Raw genomic sequence first — 12984 nt, 5'->3', positions numbered from 1 at the left:
AGAAAGTAGATCATGTAACTAGCTGTGATGCTTCCTGAAGGCACGCAGGTTTGAGGCTTTTCACTACTACCTGCCCCTTAGTATGAGGAAGCTTTGTATGTGCCTGCCAGGGGTTAGCTCCCTAACCCAAAGTCCCCAAATTGTGGGGTTCAACTCCCTAGGGTGCAGAGGGGCCTGGGCCAGCCCCACCCCACTTCCGTCCCCACACCCACAGCCATAGGCCCCAACTGTGCCCTGGCTGCAGTTCTGCTCCCGTTCCCGGCCACAGACCCAGCTGCAGCCCCAGCCTCGGCCACGATCACAGCCCTGTTCCCGTCCAGGCTCCCAACTGCAGCTGGAGTGTGAGGGGGTGCAGAGAGGAGTAAGGGGAGGGGAGTAAGGTAAAAAGTTTGGGAACCACTGCCCTAACATCCCTGGCTGTGATCACACAAGCACTGTCCTCCATGCCTACACAGACCCCACTTTCTCTCTACAGGTTAGTGATAGTCATGCTCCAATCCCCAACCTCTCCAAGCATCCCTCTGGTGTGACCAGCCCCTGCTCACAGAACTGCTGCTCCCAACAAAGCAGTGCACCCCAGCTTATCAGTTATATGGAGCTGTGAGCTGAGGTGTAACACAGCATTTAGATATGTTTATAGTGAAAACAAGTAAAAATTTAACAGAGTTGGAACTTGCATGATAGCACATAGAAATATGAGAAACAAGTGGTTACATGTAAAATAAAATCATAACACATTCTAGAATCTAGACCTACTTAACTAGTTACTGTCATGTCTTATAGTATTGCTCATCAGCATTTTACAGCCAGGTACATGGTGATCCCTTTTACATGAAACAAGCCATGCTCTCAGTTTCTCACCTCAGTAAAGGCTGAGGGGTGTCTCTCGGCACTCTTAGATACATCAGGATAGTCCTTTGTTCTTTTTCATAAGTAGGATATCCCCTGCCAATTGTTTCTCCTGATGGCCTCCCTCTTTTGTTGTTCTTGCAATCCTTTAATCAGCATCTGGTTTTAAGGACATAAATCTCCAATATAGCTCATTAAATAATAATACCTGTACATGCATTTCATAATGACACTCAAGACCAGTACATTACTGGTTGTTGGTAGAGACCTCCATGCCACCCTTTGGTGCACTATTATGTAGACATCAGACCCAGGGGATCCCCATAAATCCCATGCAGCACTCATGCCCAATGCCAACTGGCACCAAGGGGTCCCTTGGGTCACACTAGTCGGTTGGATAAGAGATGTGAAGTAATACCAGGAAAACTATCATTGTAGATGCAGATGTGTATATGTCAGATTGGCTCTGATGGTCTGGAGTCTGGAATGTACACTACCTTATACAGTGTGTGGGCTATAGTACACTTTTCCTTTGTAATAATTAAAAAATAGATTATGTAATTCTCTGTCTGATTAGACGAGATCCTGTCTCCTGAAGGAATAGAAAGTGATTAAAAGACTAATTTCTTCCCTCTTTGCTGTCAAGATAAACGATTGTAACGAGACCCCTATGTTTTTTTAAAAATTTAAAGAATCATGACTCTGCTGTTCTCATATACAATTTTTTTTGGCAATTTCTTCCTAGAAAACATATTTCATTAAATTTCTAAAGGATTAGATGCACACAGTCAGTCATCAGCTCAATTTAAAACAAACAAATTTCACACTTAAAAAGTAAAAATCTTAGTAAACTTAATATTTATAAGATGTCTAGGTGCTTATTTCTTGGACTAGTAGTATCAGTATTAGTCCAAGAAATAAGTATTTCCTTCTTTGTTTGATAGCAGCATAATTTATCTTCATGAATTACTAAAAAAAAAAAAAAAAACCAATAAAGCCTCTTCCATGTTAGAGAGGCAGGACAACACTACACTATTATTTCAGCTAAAATGCTCTTAGCCATTTACAAATTTGACTTACTAGGAAGAGAAGTGAATGTAAAAATCTGTGGGTATCATTAATAACTAAGGTCCTGATCCTGCAAATAATTATGCATATGCTAAATTTTATGTACAATGAGTAGTTATATTGACTAGAACTATTCACAGTATGTAAAATTAAATGAGTGTAAGTCTCTGCAGGACGGGGGCCTAAACAATGGAATATCAATTTCTATAGCGTCTCCCTATAAACAACCCTTTCACACCACTTGAAAGAAGCAACCCTTTCACACCACTTGAAAGAAGCAAAAAGCTGGCTGATAACAGAACACAACAATAATGCAGAAAAAAACCGGAATATTCACCCAGGGTAAAATTTGCAAGTATTACAGTGGTTCAAGACTTTACTGAAACACAAAGTTGTGCAAGGATTGTCAAATTTTTTAGTGGAGATGCAAATTAAAGAGCAGACTCAATAACTTATTTAGTCAATAATTAGTTGGTCTTCAGAAATAGACATGTATATTGAGAAAAAAATTGAAATACTTTGTTTGCTTTGCAGTTTTCCATTTCAGTCACTTTCGCCAGAAACTAAATTACAGTAGATTATGTTTTGTCTACAATTATGCAATAGACTTTCTGGTTAGCCAAATCATGTAGGGCTACATTACCATAGCCCTTACTGGGCTGTACAAGGGAGAGACCTCTCTTATTTCACTCAAAGTGTGGTGGGTTTACATAGCACCCACCCACACACTTCAATGAAGTGGGCAAGGAGGTAGTAGAGAGGGGAAAGAAGTAGGATGAACCCTAACTCCACCACCCTTTCTCCCTGATTAGAGTACCTGGACAGATGCACAGGAGGGAAGAAAGCTTTTTACCATCACTATAAAACAGACTTGATTATCAAAGTTTCAAGTATCTGAAATGGTCATGTGACCTGATGTCTATTGAAAATCTTCTTAGCTATCCAAAACGTATCTGTATTTGTTCAGTGGTCCCCATTTATTTAGACAGTCAAAGATGCATTGTATTCATTCCCCCATCCCTTGGGATTTTTATTCTAGTTGAGACTAGAAGCAGCAGTATTTCATCATGGTATTTCTGATCCAGTTGGAAGCTGGAAGTACCATCAATCTTGCAAAGAAGTGTGTTCTGACAAGTGTTCTAGCTCAGTTTCTTAGAATTAATACAGATATATGTGTGGGGACCACTGGTCCTTTTGAGATCATATAGCACTAGTGAATGCATCTTCAAAACAGGAGAAGATTAGTTTTTTAATGAAATAAACCAAATAAAAAACCAAGCCAGCCAATCCTATGGACACTTAGCAATTGGAATGTGGACCCAATTCACTTGATTATACCTGTGCTCAGGAATAACCACAAAATGTACCACACCTGTCATAAAGTGAAAATACTTCATCTACACAGGATTACGTATATCATAATTATGTACATCAAATCAAAACATGAAAAAAATCTGTTAAGTAGTAACAAAAAGACATTGTGCCTCCTTGATTTTGGAATTTAGGAGCAGGCTGGATAATATGGCACCCATAAAAAGTAACTGCCAGAAAACAGTGGAGCTAACTAAAATTATCTTTGTTTTCTGTCAGTTCTACATCAGGAAATATTCCAGACTACAGGACTGAATATCAGGTAAGTTCCTTAAATCAAAAAAGAATGAAAGACAGACATTACAATGCCTTTCATTTTCTCACCCACACAAACCTTAAAATACATCAAGCTTTGTTTCCTTGATTTTCTCCATCATTGAAATTTCTTAGGAGAAAAGGTAATTAGAAGTTGAATGGAGAAATACATAATTTAGTATTGTCTCATTATATCTCATTGTCTGTATCACTAGATAGCAAACCATTTCATTGTGTTAATATTGAATTTTGGAAGTCAAATAAAGTTTTTGTTCAAATTTTTTCCATTAGATTTTATAAGGTGAAGGAAGTCAGGACAAAAGTATCTTCAGATGCTTGAAACTGTATGCAAGAATTTATTATACTTACAGTAGTGCCCTGTTATGTAGTGTATATACCCCATGCTGGCCCAGCAACCAACAGATTAATGCAAGTACCACCAATCAATGCTGACTGGCAGCTTCACAGCAGCTGGGGGGATAAAAATGTTGGGAAGCAGAGGGATGGGATGGCTGCCAGAGAAGCAAACAAGGCTGAAGAAGGGAACTCCTGGCCACAAGCTGATAAGTAGCTGCTTGCAGACAGCACCTTGAGGTGGAACAACCAGACCAACAGGCTGAAAAGCCTATAGAAACCAGGGGAAATAGTAAGAAGCTCAGGGCACAGCTGGAGTTGTTGAGTCCTGATTCTGCCTGTCTGAGTTAAGGGCCCTGAGCTGGAATCAAATGGAGTGGGTGGATCTGGGTTCCTCTACCAACCACCTGAGAGACTTAATTGAGGGGGGTTTCCAGACCCCCTAGCCACGAGGACCAACTGACCCCACTAGGAACAACAAGGAAAACACACACACATCTGCAGGACTTGGGTGAGAGGGACTGACTGACCACCCTGCCAGATCTAGTGAACCTTGGTGCAATGCTTTGCCTGGCCAGAGGTCATGCTGCGGCATTTACACACCAGCTCACATGCCCACTTTGTGCTAAGCACTTTCCAAACATGCAAGAAGGACATTCTCTCTAGATGTGGTCAGGAATTTTTCAAAAACTGTTTTTCCACTGAAAACTGCAACTGTTTACCAAATTTTCTTGTCGTGGGGAGAGTTGTCAAAACTCACCCAGTTGAGTAAAGAGTCTCAAAGTTATCAAAATGTCATGCTTTGACATTTTCAAACTGGAAAGTTTCAAATCAAAATGATTATTTCAGAAACTTTGTATATTAGGACTAAAAGGGGGAAAAAGTCAAAAATAAAAAAGAACATTCTGAAATTACCAAAACAACGCATTTCAATTGACCCAAACACAAAATTTGTTTGGATTGTCAGTTCATGAAAGTTTCAGATTGAAAAGGTTTCCCATCCTAAAATGGGACAAAAACTCAATCTCTGAAAAATAATTTTAGTATGGAAAAATGGTTTCCTGCCAAGCTCTAATTCTCTATTCCAAGAAACTCACGATGTAAGGACAGACAGATAAGTAGAGAAGTTAGGGAAAAGGGAGCAACAAATGTGCACTTTATTCACAAATGAACTCAATTCACTGTAAGCAGCACCATAGTTTCAAGTCTTTAAGAAACACTTTAACATGGAAAGGGTAGGTCTTATTGTTTTTTCATGTTAAACACATTCCCTGTGCTAGGCACTTTCCAGACAGACAAGAAGGAATGGTACTTACCCCAAGGAACTCACAGTCCGAGAACAGACATAAAAGGGAATCACAGAATTGTAGGACTGGCAGGGACCTCGAGCGGTCACCTAGTCTGCACTCGAGGCAGGGCTAAGTATTATCTAGACCATCCCTGACAAGTGTTAGTCACTGGAGATCTTTAAGAGCAGATTAGACAGATTACACAACCTCCCTAGGCAATTTTTTCCATTGCTTAACTACCCTGACAGTTAGGAAGTTTTTCCTAATGCCCAATCTAAACCACCCTTGATGCAATTTAAGCCCATTGCTTCCTCAGAAGTTAAGAACAATTTTTCTCCCTCCTTGTAACAACCTTTTCTGTAATGGAAAAAATTGGGTTTGTTTAGTCTAGAAAAGAAAAAAGTGAGAGGGGACATAACAGTTTTCAATCTTCCCTCAGCGGTCGTGTTTTCTAGACCTTTAATCATTATTGTTGTTCTTCTCTGGACTTTCTCCAATTTGTCCACATCTTTCCTGAAATTTGGCACCCAGAACTGGACATAATACTCCAGTTGAGGCCTAACCAGCACGGAATAAAGCAGAACACTTATTTGTGTTTTACTTACAATAATCCTTCAAAAACATCCCAGAATGATGTTTGCTTTTTTTGCAACAGTGTTACACTGACTCATATTTAGTTTGTGATTCACTTTGACTTCCAGATTCTTTTCTGTCATTTCCCATTTTGTATGGGTGCAACTGATTGTTCCTTCCTAAGTGGAATATTTTGCATTTGTCCTTATTGAGTGTCATTCTATTTACTTCTGACCATTTCTCCAGATCATTTTGAATTTCAATCCTATCCTCTTGCTGCACTTGCAACCTCTCCCAATTTTGGTATCATCCACAAACTTTATAGGTGTACTCTCTATGCCATTATCTAAATCATTGATGAAGATATGGAACAGGACTGGACCCAGAACTGATCCCTGTGGTATCCATTTGATACATCCTTCCAGCTTTACTATGAACCACTGATAATTACTCTCTGGGAATGGTTTTCTAACCAGTTATGCACCCATCTAGGTTGTATTTCCCTAATTTTTTTATAAGAAGGTCATGCAAGGCAATATCAAAAGACTTACTAAATTCAAGATACTACATCTACAACTTTTCCCCCATCCACAAGGCTTGTTACCCTGTCAAAGAAAGCTATTAGGTTGGTTTGACATGATTTGTTCTTGACAAATCCATTCTGACTGTTACTTATCACCCTATCTTCTTCTAGTCATTTGAAAATTGATTGCTTAATCATTTGCTCCATTATCTTTCCAGGTACTGAAGTTAAGATGACTGGTGTGTAATTCCTTGGGTTGTCCTTATTTCCCTTTTTATAGATTGGCACTATATTTGTCTGTTCCAGTCCTCTGTAATCTCTCCCATCTTCCATGACTTTTAGAAGATAATCACCAATGGCTCAGGTATCTCCTTAGTCAGCTCCTTGAGTATTCTAAGATATATTTCATTAGGTCCTGATGTCTTAAGACATCTAACTTGTCTAAGTAATTTTAACTTGTTCTTTCCCTATTTTAACCTCAATCTTACCTCTTTTTCACCAGCATTCATTACATTAAATGTCCAATTGCTACTAAACTTTTTGTGAAAACAAAACAAAAAAAAAGTAATTAACACTTCTGCCATTTCCACCTTTTCTGTTATTGTCCCACCCACCCCCCATGGAGTAATAGGTCTACCCTGTTCTTGGTCGTCTTCTTGCTTCTCATGTATTTGTAGAATGTTTTCTTGTTATCCTTTATATCTCTAGCTAGTTTAATCTCAGTTTTGCCTCGGCCTTTCTAATTTTGTCCCTACATACTTGTGTTGTTTGTTTATATTCATCCTTTGTAATTTGACTTTTTTCAGGACTCTTTTTTTGAGTTTCAGATCACTGAAGATCACATGGTTAAACCCAGGGTGGGTCTCTTGCAATACTTCCTATCTTTCCTATGTAGTGGGATAGTTTGCTCTTGTGCCCTTAATAAAGTCTCTTTCTGAAAAACTGCCAACTCTCTTGAACTGTTTTTCCCCTTAGACTTGCTTCCCATACAATCTTACATATCAGCTCCCTGAGTTTGCTGAAGTCTGCTTTCTTGAAATCCATTATCTTTTGAGCTGTTTTCCCTCCTACCTTCGACTTTCAAATTCTCAACCAGTTCCTCCCTCTTTGTCAAAAATCAAATATAGGACAGCATCTCCCCTAGTAGCTTTCTCTACCATCTGAAATTAAAAAAAAAAAAAAAAAAGAAGAGTCTCCAATACATTCCAAGAATTTGTTGGATAATCTGTGCTCTGCTATGTTATTTTCCCAACAGTTGTCTGGGTAGTTGCAGTCCTGCATCACTACCAAGTCCTGTGCTTTGGATGGTTTTATTAGTTGTTTAAAAAACAAACAAAAAAATAGCCTCATCCACCTCTTCTTCCTGGTTAGGTAGTCTGAACACATCACAGCAGAACTGGTTCTTCAAGACAGATTAATATTGACAGGATAAGGGCCTGCAGATTAGCTCAGGAAAGTCATGTCTGGTATACAGAGCAGCATGAATACAGCAATTGAAGAAGTTGACAAACAGGTAGCTGGTGGTGGTAATGTACATCAAGTGAAGTGAATGAAGGGATTGACCACAGGTGTAAAGAACATTTTAACACACATCTGGTGATGGGTCTCTCTCTTCCAAGGACCTGTCTAATTATGGCAAACACTGTATGCCTAATAAAAGTTCAGTTGTTACAATGGCCATAATTTGCATCATATCAATTCCTCAAACCCAATGTAGAGTACATCTAGCCGATAAATGCCTCTTCCCCTCCATTCTTCCAGAGCTATATCCTCTCTCCTTTGTACAAAGCCTGAATTACGTGAATTTAGCACAGCTTGTTCTGTGGGGCATGGAATCCTCCTTCTGTGTACTCTTTAGCCACAACTTTTTCACCTTTTCACCCCTCCACGTGTTATCCAATAAGTCTGCCTAGTCACAGATACTCTGGTCATGTCCCAGGCCACCATTGTCCTACTCTCAAAACCACCCTTCTGTGCTACTGTGGGTGGACACTCCCATCTGAGGTGCAGAGATGGCATAGACTCCCCCTGCATAAATGTCCCAGAATTGTATTTCTTCTTCTGCATTTTGAGTCACATGCTTGTGAAGGTGAAGAATGGGATTTGCCCCTCTGTGAGCAGATTTTTCCATTAAGATTTGGAAAGTGTATATTACACTTTAGGGCCTAATCCTGCATTCTCTGAACACTGTAGAACATCTATGGGAGATTTGGATTGTAAAAGAAATGCAGGATAGGGCTCTTAAAATCCTAGAGGTACAGAGAACCTGTATTTCTATTGCAGATAATATTTTGATGCTTTCACGGATCTTTTCCCCCAGAGATGTTTGTCTCCTGGACAATTTTTAGTACTCTAGGACCTTTAAAAGCTTTTTTTAGTTGGAGGCTGGGTTTTAGAAGAGGAAAAGGTGAAAAGTTCAATTATAGTTTAGGTGCATGTTCCAAACGTAAGACAAATCAGGTAAAGGGAAACTCTTTGAGGAGGTTCTAAGCTCTTTTACTTGAACGCCTAGGAAAGGAAAACTAGGTATAGAAATTGTTTATATAAAGTATTGTAGTTTCTGACATTTTAGATTACAAATTTTTCAGCTGCAACTAATGATTTTGTCTTGATTAGGGAAGACTGGTAACAAGTATTCAAAATTTGCAGCTTCTCCTCATCACTAAATCATAGCAAATGAGAAATGGCAATTAGGATATCACATTATTTATTATACTACTGTTTGGATGTTTCAAGACACGAGATGAGGGTGCCTCTCTAATCTCTCTTGAGAGCTCTGGAGTAGACCTTATGCTCGTCCTGAGGCGAGTGGGTATCACTCCTAGAAATCTCTTAAAGTGGCAATGTCAGTGTCCCCACAGCGAAAGGGCAGTGCTGAAATCTACTGATGCTGCGCCGCCGAAAACGGGCAGAGTGGCTGAAATATTCGGCGGAGAGCATGGTATGGCCCCTTCAAAGTAGAGGTTCTGTGATTTCGGCCCCTCACTTTGAGCGAGTTTGACAACCCTGAACTAGAGTATTTGGAAGTCAGTGGGGCTCTATGCAGGTATAAGTCTCAGTCCTTGTTAATCAATTTTCAGGATCAGGGGACTATATTTGTAACAGATTACAAGGAGAAACATGACAAAATCCATTAAATGGGTAGTAGACTTTCTGAATTGTTTAGGTGTTTTACTGACAGTAGAGCATTCAATGCATTATCTATTAATTAGGTACTCTAGATTAACAATATACAACAAGAAGTGGGAGAAAGGAAGTATTATCCGCTTTACAGCTTGAAAAACACACACAAAGGCATGAAAAGATTTGCACATGGTCACAGATCTCCTGATTCCTAGTCCAATAATTTACTCACAAGACCACCTTTTTTCTCTGCAATATATCACTTGTAAAGGGAGGAATGGCAGAGAAGGGAAGAGATTTATAAATCCCGGCCTGACACATGATACGTTAACAGTTGCAATTTCTATTGACAGTTCATAATACTCGTTATTTGTATGCAGAAATTTACTTTTCTGTATTTGTCCTATCGTAAGCAGTTGTGTGACTTCTTTCCCCCTCTCTCTCCCTCCTCGAACACATGGACCAAAGTAATTGGTGGCATCATCAGTGAATGCATGGTATAATTTCAATACTTTTTGAAGTTTATTTACTCTTTCCTGGTCCCTTTTGTTGTTTAGCTGCTGTTTTGTAGGTCCTGTGATTATTTTAGCCCACTGACCACAGAGTGAAATACTGCCTCAAAGGTCAATCAAAAATTTTGCCATTGACTTCATTGGGGCCAGAATCTCACCTAAACTCTTATTTCCCAGGAATCTAAATACAACACTATGTTCAACAGCTTCATGTTGATAAAGATTAAACAATAAGCGTTTATGAAAAAAGCAGAGGATTTGTGCAACTGTCACTGCCAAACAACTTTATATGACCATTTGTGTCTTTCAACACTACAAAAAAAATAAATGAATTAAATACAAAAAATTAAAAAACAAAAAAAAACAAAAAAAAAACAACCCACAAGAATATTTGCATTGATGTACAGCCTAATTTCCTTGAGAACTAATTGCTCCCAGTGCTCTTTTCTCTGGCTAATTGAGATGATCGAAGGGGAAATAAGCATTAGTATGGAATTGTAACACTTCGAGAAGCAAAAGCCACAAGTGAGTGCTGTATTAGACAGAAAGCGTATAAAGTCTTTTGTAAATCTCTAGTCTGAATAAAATGTTTGCTAAAAGTACAAAGGGATAGTCAATGAAATGACAAGGCAGCAGATTGAAAATTAATAAAAGGAAATACTTTTCCCATGCAATACACAATTAGCTGTGGAACTCACTGCTACCAGGCCTGATTGAGATCAAGAGTTCAGAAGGATTAATAAGATATTATATTTATATGAATATTCCAGAATGCAGCCAGGTGAAAAATGAACTTTGTGAGAAAAAAAATTGAAAATGTTAGTGAAAAAATTGATTTATATTTGTTTTAACAAAAATTTGACAAAGTGTGACATTACAATATATACCAATGTTAAAAGGCCAGTGGGGTAGCATCACTTCTTTAAAAAAAAATTATATTTTCAGTTGATCCAGGAAGTAAAATATGGTGGCCCTCTGGAATTTGGTATACCTGTGGAAAAGGCTAAGTTTCTAACCTAGAGAATCAAACCTCATAATCCTGGTCCATTAAAGTAAATGGCAAAGCTCCAACTGACTTCAGTGGAAGCAGGACTTATTCAGTGTGGTTAAGTTTCCACAAATACTGTGTCAGTGTCCTACCTCAGGATCCTTTAAGATGAATAGATGCTCCCTTGTGACAGGCCGTCCTCCTTTGGTGCCTTCTGCTGGCAGCCACTGGTCCTGCAGTGGTCTGCTTTTTCTTGCAGTTTGGCCCTCTTGCTGGGACTTATTTAGTCCCACCCCTTCTGGGGTGGACCACGAGTCTAACAAACAATAGTTTTCTGACTTCATACTGGGTATTCATACTCCAGACTCACTAATCCTTATCCTCTGTATCATGGGGTTTCCACACCACTTTCTTCAGGGGGCTGGTAGGGGAACCCAGGCTCTCCCTTGCCTCTGGCTTCTAGAGGAACTCCTTAATAATCAGTCAAGGCCTGGCTACACCGACCCCTTGCTGCTTCCCTGAAGCACTTCTTATCTTGATATGTCTTAGTTTTCCACAACCCTTCCTGAGCTCCCAGCATATCAGCTTTTCCCTTCCTACGTGTCTTCCCCAGACTCAAGGCAGAGCTTCTTAGCACTTTCTGCCACCCAAACTGTTCTGCTGCAAGAGAGATTTCTCTCTGCTTTTCTGGCAAGGCAGTTCCTGATCCAGGAGAATCTTCCACCAGTGAGGAGAATCCTAGGCAGACTCATTCCCTCCTGCTTTCCTTCCCAACTGCCTTGGGCTCCCTGTTGCTCCCTTCCTTCTAGGAGACTGTCTGCCAGCAGCCTAGCTGAGCTCCCTGGCTCCAGCCAGGTTTCTCTGCTGGACTAAAAGCCAGAAATCTGCTCTTCTTCCTGGTCAGCTTGCAAATAAACTGGTTCCAACCTTTTAGTGCCTCTCTTTAGGCTTGACACCTACTGGAGGTGTATCACGGTGGATCTGACTGGCCTTTTATGGGATTGGTACTTTCCATCATAGAACCTATTGGTGCAGGCTTGCAGCTGTAGAGGATTTACAGTGTTTTGGGGATATATCTTACAATGAGTGACAGAAGACAACGCTTTACTGATGATTGTCTGTGCTTCTGACTTACTGTATGACTTTGGGCAAGGAATTTAGGGCCAGATCCTGAAAACCAATGGGAGTTGAGAGTACTTTGCAGTAGGCACTCAAACTTTCAGGTTGCAGCTGTTTCATCTTCCCTCCTCTTCCATAGGGACACTGTGTGGCTTAGTTCACTACTATACTTATTGTACTGTGAGATCCTTTTACACAAGATGCTATAGTGTAAAAATCAATACTTGATTAAACAAATCCTATATTCTGAAAACTATATAAATTATTCAAAGAAAGAAATTTATTTCACTTGTGTCCATTATTAAGATAAAACACAGACTCTTTTTGTTCATTGTAGAGGTGAGGGGAGAAGATAATCAGCCCCTGGAATCTCAACTATTAAGAAAAATTCTACACATTTGTTTGGATATTTGCATCCATTTCTTTTATAAAAACAATTAGTTTCCTGCTATTCTGGTCACAACAACTTACCTTTTATGCTGAATACTTCTTGTGAAACAAAGCAGCTCCTGGGCAGTTTAAATCTTCTATGGGAGAAAATTATATCAGAGTTAAGGACTATTCTCATTGGCTGCTTTAGCAATTAAGCCTTTAATAAAGTCAATGTGGCAAAAGCACGTTTATTCAGCCAGGAATCTGCCATTAAAAATATTTTATCATATTGAGCACAAGCACATCTTGTGGCTCATGACCCCTGTGTGGTCAGAAAAGTCGGGGGCTGGAGGAAGTCATGGGGGAAGAGCAGAGTGAGAGGGGAAGGATGAATGATTTGGTTGACAGGGTTTCAAGAAGCTACTTTATGATCCAGTATCTATTATCCCTATCCAATATTTTGCCTGATAAAGAGTGTCTTGATCCAATCATGATTTTAACCTTTCTTTAGAGAACAGCTATTCTCTTCTCCCTCATTTTTCTTTTGTCAATAATTGGATGTTGATGAACATGCTAGAACCAAAAGAC

At 39.5% G+C, this 12984-nt stretch overlaps 1 long non-coding RNA gene across 2 annotated transcripts in view; it reads right to left on the bottom strand.

Moving 5' to 3' along the window:
• Positions 1-616: 616 nt before the first annotated feature.
• LOC137166948 (uncharacterized) overlaps positions 617-12984 on the bottom strand; it is a 39427-nt gene continuing 27059 nt past the window's right edge. For both annotated transcript variants that reach the window (XR_010923893.1, XR_010923894.1), the window contains exons 2-3: positions 12496-12551; positions 617-1008 (exon numbers count right to left, since the gene is read on the bottom strand). This is a non-coding gene — a long non-coding RNA (uncharacterized lncRNA). The remainder of the gene's footprint in view (positions 1009-12495; positions 12552-12984) is intronic.

The sequence above is a fragment of the Emydura macquarii genome, unplaced genomic scaffold (assembly GCF_026122565.2).
Source record: "Emydura macquarii macquarii isolate MOO-44397 ecotype Brisbane River unplaced genomic scaffold, CSIRO-AGI_Emac_v2 contig_2897, whole genome shotgun sequence".
Taxonomy (NCBI): Eukaryota; Metazoa; Chordata; order Testudines; family Chelidae; genus Emydura; species Emydura macquarii.
This window is presented reverse-complemented; position numbering and strand designations above follow the sequence as displayed.